Source organism: Meriones unguiculatus, chromosome 5, assembly GCF_030254825.1.
Source record: "Meriones unguiculatus strain TT.TT164.6M chromosome 5, Bangor_MerUng_6.1, whole genome shotgun sequence".
Taxonomy (NCBI): domain Eukaryota; kingdom Metazoa; phylum Chordata; class Mammalia; order Rodentia; family Muridae; genus Meriones; species Meriones unguiculatus.
In genome coordinates, this window is record NC_083353.1 from 969,528 (window position 1) to 976,634 (window position 7,107).

Consider the following 7,107-nt stretch of genomic DNA (forward strand, 5'->3'; position numbering starts at 1 on the left):
GAGGAGGCAAGGAGCCTAGTCATCAACACATAGTCAGACTGGACCTTGAGCCCTGAGGCTCTGGCTTGGAGAGGCTAGAAGAAGACAGGCTGAAGGCCCGGTGGGAAACATCTAGTCTTATCTGTCATTCTGGGTCCCTGAGGAGGGCAGAGCTAAGATTGCCAGAGTCTTCTTGGAGCGTTGGAAGGGAAGCGCCTCACAGGGCTTTGGTTTTCACATGGCTTTGGCTCTCCAGTCCTGAGTCGTCCCCACCCTGGAGGTGAGTCACCAGCTGCAGGGACAAGAACATGAGGTCATCTGGGCCATACTTCCTGCCTGGGCCCCAACCCTGGGCCAAGTGCAGGGAGTTCCCGAAGGCCAGTGAGGAAAGGGTCATTCACACCAAAGGCACTGCAGCGCTCCTGTCACAGCTGAGTGTGTGGAGGTGGTTGACCTGCCATAAACGAGGTAGGAGTGGAGTTGACCTCAGGTGAGACCCAAGGAGATCGAGAAACTGGGGCCCAGAGAGGTCAGTCGGGAGGTTACAGGACAACGGAACACAGCACCCAAAGGTGAGGCCTTTCTAATCCAGATAGCAAGGCACCCGGAGGCCTCGTGCCTTTTGGCTGCCTGCACTCTAACTCAGCCCACCTCATCAGATTTAAGTCCTGCCTCAGAAGGCAGAGCCGAGCCAGGAGAGGAAGACCTGAGGAAGTCAGAGTGGAGGTCCACCTGGAACCTGGTATCCTGGGAAGGCCTCTGTGCACACCAAGTCCCCGAATACCAGCCATTTGACCTCAAGATTCCATGACAGGAGTTCTTACACGAGACAGAAATATTACAGTTGCCATCTTACAAGGCATCAAAGGCTTTGAACACAAGAGCTAGTAAAAAATCAGACCTAGCTGCTGTGGTTCCTCAAGCTTTGGGGAACCCCAGATAAGCTGGACTGTGTTACTTGGGTCAGGGGCAAGCTTTCCTTCCCCCCTTTTTAGGCACTGGGGATAAACCCCAGTATCTCCCGTATGCCATTTGCTATGTAATCATTATACTGCCCAGCCAATCTTTCTCAGTTTTTGTTTATTGACTTATTTTGATAGAGCCTGCAGCCCACATTGGCCTCCAACTTGCTTCGTTGCCCAGGGTTACCTTAAACTTTTAATGTTCCAATTTCTACTTCCCATATGCTGGGACTGTAAGAGTGTGCCGCTATGCCCACTTCATGGAGTGCTGCGAAGGAAGCCAGGGTTTCATGTATGCCAGACAAGCACTCCCAAATGAGATGCACCCACAGCCTCACTTTTTCTTCTTTTTAAATTCCGAGACAAGATCTCACTAGACTGTTGAGGCTGGGCTTGACCTTGCTCTATAGTCAAAGTCAGCCTTGAACTTGGAATCCTCCTGCCTCTGCCTCTACTTATTGAATGCCTGGAATTACAGGCCCAGGCCACCAAGCCTGGTACCTCAGCTCCTTTAGTAAGAGGGGAACTGAGAGTAAAGGATTAGAGCTGAATGAAGTCCAGGAGCTGTCAGCCATTCAGGGCCTCACCTGCAGAAGCCTCTTCAGTCCTGAACCCTCCCCTGGGTCTCCCAGTGTCCTACAGGCCTGGGTTGCCTAGCTAAGGGCTTGGCTTCTCTACACGAGGGCTGCGTACACTCCAGGCGTAGATTCTCTTGTGCTTCCTCTCTCAAGGATGGAATCCGGTCATTGCTGTAGATGAACCGCTCTATGTAGGTATCTGTGGAAGACCGGATTTCTGTAGATATTCAAGAAACCCTTGTCCACACATCTTCCATAGCATGAGTAGCCTCTGTCCTCCTCCCTTGTTCTTTGTGAGCGCTCATGGTCGTGAGGCTGCTAGGCTTTGAGGAAGCCACAGGTAGAAACTGTCACTCTTGGTGGCATGGCGAGGAGGCGTGTGTGTGTTGACTATGTTGTGTGTGTGAGAGAGAATGAGTATGAGTGCATGTGTATGTATGTATGTATGTGTAAGTATGTGTATGTGTATGAGAGAGATACAAGGAGAGACACACAGAGACAGAGAGAGCATGCGTGTCAGTGTGATGTGTAAGAGTGTGCATATGTGAAGAGACTTCAGTTTGGCTCCAGCCCCTGGGTCCAGCTATTGGATCTGGCCCCACCTCCCACACGCACTGAAGGGCCCCAAACATGGTGCACCCCTGGCTTGCTCCTTCTAAGCCTCAGCCCTCAGAACCTGGGAGCACCAGAAGTGCTTGCTCCACCCAGGGAGGTGGTGGCATCCTTTGCAGGGTGGCTGTGGCAACCCTGCTCTGAGGTTTCAGGGTGCCTGGCGCTCTCTCCACATCACTCATGGCAATGCGAATTAGTGAGCCGGTAGGCGGTTCCTTAAGGATTATTTTTCCATTCAACTCAACATTTGGGAGGGCAAAATGCTTTTAAGATCAGCATTGTCCTCCCGGGGCCTCGGGGATGCTCACTGAATGTTTAATGAGTGGCTGATCCTGACACTGTCCCCGGACTGACCCCTGTACTTGCCCTCAAACTGACTCTAACCCTGGCCACAGACCAATGCTTAATCCTGGCAGGAGACCTGCTCTTGGCCACAGCCCGACCCAGGCTCTCACTCCAGTGACCCAGGCTCTCACTCCAGTGCCTGAACACTGAGCGTGGCTTCAGATGACCCTTCATCTTAACCTCAATGTGACCCCTGCCTCTGACTTTAGGCTGAGTCCTGCCTCACCTGGCTAGTGGCCTCCCCCTCCCCCACCCGTGTCTCCTCTTCCTGGTCATTTGCTCATTTTGACTCGCATATCTGCCTTCTCACACCTCTTCTTGCAATGGCCTGGAGGTGCAAAGCCCTTCCAGGCCTCAGCCCTTCAAATGCTCACCCCTGGTCCCCCAGGGGGAAGTCTGTGTGCCTGCTCTTTCTGCCTTGCTTAAATGTCACTTCCTTAAGGCTTAGCTAGTTCACATGAAGCCCCTGTAGAGTAGCTCTTAGAAGTTTCATGCCTTAAAAGGGGGGGTGTGCGTGCATAGATGTCTGTGTCCCCATGCTCATATACACTTGCACACATGCTTCTGTCTGCTTGGTGTCCTCTTCCTACAGCCTGTAAACTAAACGATTACATGGCCTGACTCCTAGGAGGGACCTGGTGTGCAACTGTGGGATCACTAAATAAATGACCGATTATCGTATCTTCAAGGAAGCCTTGTCTGTGGCCTCTCTGGCCAGAGTAGCTTCCGTCTTCCCTCTGAACATCCCCTGCAAATATTCAGCCTCAGGCTGGCTCCTTTGCCGGGAGCCTGCCCCTCCCTGGCGGCCTACTTCAGCCAGGCCTCTCCCCTCCAGCAGCCCCAGCACACGGGCCCTGGTGGCTCAATAAAAGCAGGCTGAACTGTTGAACCGAGCGGGATCCTTCTCCCCAGCCTCCCCTCCAGTCTCAGAGACGCTGATTCATGGGCAGGGCCATCAGGTCCAGCACTTCAAGCAGGGAAGAAACAAATGAAGAAGCTGGGAAACCAGCAGTGGGAGACAGTGCAGACATCCATCTCCCTCTGCCCTCCCCCCCCCATCCTCAGCGTGATCCTCCTGAGGGTTTCTAGCAGTGAAAAGTTCAGACTCTATGTTTTCTGGGAGAAGGAGGGAAAATCTGTGTGTGGGGGATGAAAAAAAAAGTCCCCAAACTCAAATCACGCACACAGAACAACAACCCATAAAACAGCACACCATTGGGAGAAGAGGGGTCACATGGTGCGAATCTGCGGATTGCAGGGGAGGGGGAGGCGGCACTTGAGAAAGCGCAGCCTCCTCAATGGGAAACAGATGGACTGAGCAATCTTAAATAGAATCCCAGACTCTTAGCTGTGGGCAGGAGCTGACCTGGGTTGTGGGGGCCGTCCTCTTGACCCCTCGGTTTACAGAGGGGAAATAGAGGCAGGAGGAGGAGTTAGTGAGGAGTCTCCAGACTCACCATGCTGTGAAGTCTCCTGGATTTTGCCAGACTCCAGACTGGAAGCGAACAGTGCTGTGCCCTCCCGCCCTTTCTGACCTTTCTTCCAAATTGTTCTCTTTGGAGTATAATCTTAGAGGTGCCAGCAAGTCTTTTTGTCCCCAAATCCCCACTTCACCCTGGTCTCGCCTACAGGATTGTGACAATAGAGCTATGCTTGTGGCCATGCTATGGGTGTTTAGCTGTTCCCTGGCACCATTGTTCCAGCACCCTTTGAGTGACAGAAGCATTGGTCCATCAAGCTCAGCGCACCACAGAACAGACGCAGGAAGAAAGGTGAGAATGGGATACAGGGACCAGACACAGGCCCTGTGTCTCACATTAAACCCAACAGGATTGAGCATCACAGTGAGCACTCTTGGAGCAATTGCCACTCAAGTAAAGCCGACTCGCAGGGGTTCAACAGATTTATTGAGATACTGACATCCGAGTGTCCTCTTCTTCCCCAGCACTGCCTGCCTCTTACATAAAGATCCTGTTTAAACCCGAACTCGAACATCACTTTCCTTCTCTGTTGCCTCCTCCCAATGAAAAGGCGTCTCTGGTCTCCCTCCCAGCTTTCTGAGATAAAGGCGCTCTGGATGGCTTCCATACAGCCCAGCTCTGGGCTCACTAGGCTCTCTAGATGGCTGCTGAAAGCACCAGGGGACCGTTCACATGGATTGCTGTGTTGATGACAACACCCCTCCTCGCTGAACTTTTCTAATAACCTACCACAGCAGGACGACTTCAGACCCCTCCAGAAGACACAAGGAATTTTTGCCATTCAGAGCTCAGAGCCCTCTGTGGCTCCCACCGGGAAGGCAAAAACTGGGGAGCTCTTGACTCTGGGACCTGAAGAATCAAGGTGGCCGGAGGAAGTGTTCACAGGCATAAGAAGGCCCGTTCTCATGAGTTCTGTGTTGTCATGATCAAAACACCTGGCGGCAACAGCTTAAGGGGGGATTATTGACAGTTTGGGTCTGTGTTGCCCGGTTCTGTGGAGATGGGCAGAGATCAGGGGGGCGGGAGGGAGTTGTGGGGAGCTGATTACAGCATGGCAGAAACTGCTAGAAAGACACTAGAGACCAGGTGTGACCTTCAAAGGCCTGCTCTGCGGCCTACTTCCTCTAAGTAGGCCCAACTTCCTAAAGTTTACAGAACTTCCCGAAATAGCACACCAGCTGGGAGCCAGGCAATCTACTCACGAGCCTGCGGGGGTGTATGGCGCTGAAGGAGTAGCTCAGGCCGCCTTCCCTAACTCCATCCCTGGCTGCTCCAAGCCACGACTTCATCGAGTGAGGAGCGTGCGGTGGCCTCTTCCTGCTCCCTTCCTCGATCAGCAGATGGTGAGGGAAGGAAGAAGGCCAAGCTTCCGTGGCTGCCATCCCACTTTCCACTTTTAGCGCAGCAATTGGGAGCATGTGGCCTCCTTCTCCACCCACCCCTGCTGTGAGTCTGATTCACTGAGTGCCTGCTGTGGCCCGGTTACAGGAGGGCCACCAGAGTCTCAGTGCGAGGAGCACGCGTGAGCCTTCCTCACAGCCAAAGGCCGGAGGGAAAGCCAGGGGGACCTCCTGGAGCAGGTGAGACCTTGGTGTGGCCTGAGGGATAAGTGTCTAGGTGGAAGAAGCAGGGAGAGGGATCCCGCAGGTTTACTTTTGCGTCAGAAAAAAAACAGAAAGAAAAAAGTGCAAAACTGTGGGCACTTATCTGAGGACAGACAGTGGGAACTGAAGGCAGAGTCAGGAGTCGCATCTTCCCACCATGTGACACACACACCACACTCCAAACACGCGCACGTGCGTACACACACATCATACCACACACATCACACCAAACACGCCACTGAACATACATATACATACTTCATACCTCACACATACACACACATTACACCCCAAGCACATACTCATAAACACACATCACAACTCACACATACACACTAATGTATACACATACACACCACGTAACATGTATCACCCCTACACAAGCCCCACACACGGGACACACACGCGTAAGAGGCCCCACTTCATTGTTTTTGATCCCTAACTCAGTGTTGCTATCTTCCTTTCCTGTCAAGGTGAAAGGTGCCACTTTCTCCCCCGTCCAGGCCAACAGGAGACAGCCACCGGCTCCGTTTCCGGTCTAGCATCCACAGTGGTGTGTTGAGGAGGCCAACTGACTATTCCAAAGCTGCAGTGGCTGTTAAGCTTGACAGTGCACCCTGCAACCTCAGCGCTGCCTGCGGTGTGAGCACCTTCAGACCAGAGCTGGAGAGTCCAGGCCCCCAGCGTGGGGTTCTCCGTGGGCCCTGGAGAAGCTGGTTACCGAGAGGAGGCTCTTCTCTGCTGCTGGGCTCCCAGGAGCCGGTTCCGCCCATGGGGACCCTGGCTCCCCCAGCTCTTTGCCCGCTTGCCCCTGCCCAGTGGCAGCAGCTGCTTTCTTCTCACCCTCTCTCCCCACGTGCAGCCAGTCTGCCACATCTCTGCAATGTCGTCGGGAAAGCCAGCGCATCCAAGGAGCACATCCCTGCGCAGAGGAGCCAAAGCTGCCCAGAGCTCGCATCTGGTTTAGGTCGTCTGGCTTCCTCTATTTTTTTTTTTCACTCAGAATTCTGTCCCTAGCACAGAAAACTCATTCTTGCCCCCTGGCTTAGACATGAAAGGCTGTGTATTCAGACACAAAAACAGTTGTCTGCTTGCTAACATTTGAGAAGGGAACATGTCATCCTCAAGGAGCGCAGGGGCAGGCCAGTGCGGAGCCAACAATGGAAAATGGTTGCCTCTAAACAGCAAACTAGATCGCTCATGGAGCCTTCTGCTGAACACAGACGTCTGTGATGCTGAACACACACCTCTCCACCAACCATATATGACCCTTCTCTGAACACAGAACCCTCCACTCATGTATGCTCCCTCTGTAAACACAGACCCCCCCAGGAAACACAGACCCCCCCACTGGACACAGACCCCCCCACTGGACACAGACCCCCACACTGGACACAGACCCCCCACTGGACACAGACCCCCACTGGACACAGACCCCCCACTGGACACAGACCCCCACTGGACACAGACCCCCCACTGGACACAGACCCCCCACTGGACACAGACCCCCCCACTGGACACAGACCCCCACTGGACACAGACCCCC

The 7,107-nt window shown here is 53.6% G+C and overlaps 1 long non-coding RNA gene across 1 annotated transcript; it reads left to right on the plus strand.

Moving 5' to 3' along the window:
• Positions 1-370: 370 nt before the first annotated feature.
• Positions 371-6,892, plus strand: LOC132653932 (uncharacterized). Its single transcript, XR_009591751.1, has 3 exons — positions 371-551; positions 4,108-5,537; positions 6,035-6,892. It is a non-coding gene; the product is annotated as an uncharacterized LOC132653932 (long non-coding RNA).
• The last annotated feature ends 215 nt before the right edge of the window (positions 6,893-7,107 follow it).